Consider the following 3,505-nt stretch of genomic DNA (forward strand, 5'->3'; position numbering starts at 1 on the left):
CTTTCCCCCCCCCCCCTTCCCCCGGTAGCAGGCCCGTAGCTAACATGGGGCCCACGGGGCCTGGCCCCCTTGTGTTTCTTCTGGGCCCCCTCCCTCCGGGGCTGCCCCCAAAGTGCTCCAATTTACCACCTGCACTGTACTTCCATTTAATTAGCTGGCGGGCCCCCCCAAGGCCCCCTCCCAAAGAATTCCCTAGCTACGGGGCTGCCCGGTAGGTTGCAAATAGTTCGGGGGACCGTCAGGGAACCAGCTAGACCACGATTGAATCTGAGCTGGGGAAACGTGAAGCGATAGGAACAGAGCCTCTGAGCATGCACAGAGAGCACACACTCATATATGTATTATACACACACAAATATGCATACACACGTGTGTATGTATGTTTTTCCACCTTGGGTGGAACTAGACAGCAGTTTTTAGAGCTTTTAAATGGTCTAGGATTCAAAAAACCCATGCCTCAACCAGTGTTCCCGCTAAGCCAAGTTAGTGTGAGCTAGCTCACAGTTTTTTAGCCTCCGGCTCACCCCATTAGCTCAGGAAGGAGGACTCCAGAGCAAACTAACTGATGCAGTGGCCAAGATGCTCGCTCACAACTTTCAGGCCAGTAGCTCACAAAGTAGATTTTTTGCTCCACAGCTTAGAGGGAGCAACAACCCCTCTCTCTAATGTACATTGAGAAGAACTTCAAGAAATCTCCTGAAATTTAAATCCTACTTTGGGGCTTGGATTCAAATCTTCCCTGACTCCCTCCTTTCTACACCAAAGAAGCAGAATTGAGCTTTGTCGATTCCGAGGATCCCTGCATCTCCTCGGCCCAGGGGGCTCAATTTTACTTCAAGAGCCATTTTGGTGTAGTGGTTAAGTGTGCGGACTCTAATCTGGGAGAACGGGTTTTGATTCCCCACTCCTCCACTTGCACCTGCTGATGTGACCTTGGGTCAGTCACAAGCTCTGGCACAGCTGTTCCTGAAAGAGCAGTTTGTGCCAGTTTGTGTCTCTCAGCCCCACCCGCTTCACAGGGTGTCTGTTGTGGGGAGGGGAAGGGAAAAGGAATTTGTAAGCCGCTCTGAGACTCCAAGTGAAGGGCGGGGTAAAAATCCAATCTCCTCTTCTCTTCTTCAAAGCAAACCAAGAACCTCAAGAAGTCCAGCAGCCCATTAAGAGACCAACAAGAATTTTAGGGTAAGAGCTTTCAAGAGTCAACGCTCCCTTCCTAAGACATTCACTGAACCTCTTCAAGAAGATAGATCTCTAAAACTGGTTGCTTCTCACACTTCACTTCTAAGCCAGTGATTCTTCTTGTGGTGGGGTCACTGCCGTAACCCAGAAATTGGGAGACGTGCTCTGTCTCCTCTCCACTGGAGATTTTTTCGATCCACGCTTCTCTTCCATCTAGGACAGAATTTCAGAACTTCACACACCTCGAGCCTGATTTTTTAAAAAACCCATTAACAGAGCAAACAGGAATCGAACCTCATATTAAGGCGTGGCTGCTAAGTGTCAGACACAAAAGAATCCCTGGTTGCCTGCCAAAGATTTAAGGATTGCATGCATAAAAATACTACAGTCATTGTATCATAAATATACTACAGTCACCTTGCCTAGAGAACTACTTTGATGTGCTTTAAAATGAACCCTGTGGCTTGGGAAAGGAGGGGGAGCATTCAATGATCGTGTTTTATATCTGTTGGGTTAAAATGCTGTAAAGGTGTACGCGCCCGTAGCAGTTAAGACACCACAATACGCCCCAAAACCAGCAATTCCTTTTTTGCACAGTGAAACACATTGACCCCACGACCCACACTGGTAGCCGAGCAGACCCGTAGCTACAGTGCGGCATCTCAGGGCTAGGCCCCCTGACTTACTGGCAGGGCCCCACGACTTCCCATTCAGCCCAGGGCCCCCAAGCAGTGGCAGTGGCAGTGGCAGGTGCAGGGAAGGAGTCGGGTATCGATTAGCCAGTGCCCCCTAAGAAATCTAAATGTCTCTCAACTTAAAAAATCCTGGCTACGGGCCTGTAGCCAAAAGATTTTTCTTTTAAATCTATGAAACCAGAGAGATAAAAAGGGATACAGCTGTGGCTATATGCAAAGCTAAGATTAGAATCCTTACTTAAGTCCACAAGGGTCACGTTAGGGTTTCACGGGGCGGCCATGTTGGTTTCTGTGAGAAGAGCTGGGTTTGAGTCACGCAGCTCTTTAGAGAGCAACAAGATTTCACGGGGTAGAAACTTTTGAGAGTCAAACCTCCCTTCGTGTGTTACGATTTGGGTGGACCACGGGTCTGACCACACAGACACCCCCCCTCCCACTCCAGTATCTTCCCCACAATGGTACAATCCCCAATCTTTTGCAGCTGGTTGAACTGTGTTTCTCTGCAGTGCTACATGATTTAGAACAAGGGTCCTGGCATTCCACCATGTGTTTTTAGAAAGTGGGCAGGCTTTGTGTATGTAACCTAAATCAAGTTGACTCGGTCCTCCATATTTTACTGTATTGTTCCCAATATGATGATATACGTTCTACTTTTTTAGACCCTATTTTATCTGATATGATAAGGCTGGCCGGATACTTTGAAGGCGCGCCATCTTCTGAATGATTAGTCACCAATGCTCCCTTTAAGCTGTGGAGAGTCTTGTGAGCAAAAATCCTACTTTGTGAGCTACTGGCATTAAAGTTGTGAGCCAGCAATTTGGCTGCTGCATAAGTTTGCTCTGGAGCCATCCTCCGAGCTGAGACAAAAATGTGTGAGCCGGAGGCTAAAAAACTGAGCTAGCTCAGACTAACTCAGCTTAGAGGGAACACTGGTTGTCACCCAAAATAACTGAAAAGGTAGCCTTATTCCTAAGTCTGGTAATCAAGGATCGATTGCATAATGTCTAGATGCATATGATTGACTCATTTTTTTTGTTACCTCCTGTTTATTGCTTCTACCTGTATTCCGATATATGCCAATATAAAGGTTATCATGAATGATGACGACGACGATTGGCTATGCAGATTTTTTAAAAATGTTGTTCCGGCAGCAGCTGCCACCACAGCACTAGGATCTTCACTGTGTGCCTGAAGGTAAACCGAGGCAGCCATTTTGTGGTTGCAGCCATCACTGTTCCAGAATTCCAAAGGTGCCCACAGGATCTATAAGGTCAGGGGCCTCCACTGATTTAGGAAGTCTCGCCAACGCCATGGGCTAATTTTCAATTTGACGAGTCACTACCCACCCCAGCCATCCTGGTGTTGAAAAATCTAACACAAAATAAACACATCTCATGAGGAAATCCATTTGTCTTTTTTAAAAGCATTATACAATTAATGCATTTATTAAGTATTAACAAATCCTACCGATGAATACATGTGAACTGCCTGGGCTGATGAGCATACCCAAGAAATGAACAATGCTAACTACCCTGTTTCCCCGAAAATAAGACCTACCCCCAAAATAAGCCCTAGCGGGATTTCTATGCATTTGTGGTATAAGCCCTAGTGTGTCTTCTTGAGAAAAAATA

This window comes from Gekko japonicus, unplaced genomic scaffold (genome assembly GCF_001447785.1).
Source record: "Gekko japonicus isolate JY-2015 unplaced genomic scaffold, Gekko_japonicus_V1.1 scaffold196, whole genome shotgun sequence".
Taxonomy (NCBI): Eukaryota; Metazoa; Chordata; class Lepidosauria; order Squamata; family Gekkonidae; genus Gekko; species Gekko japonicus.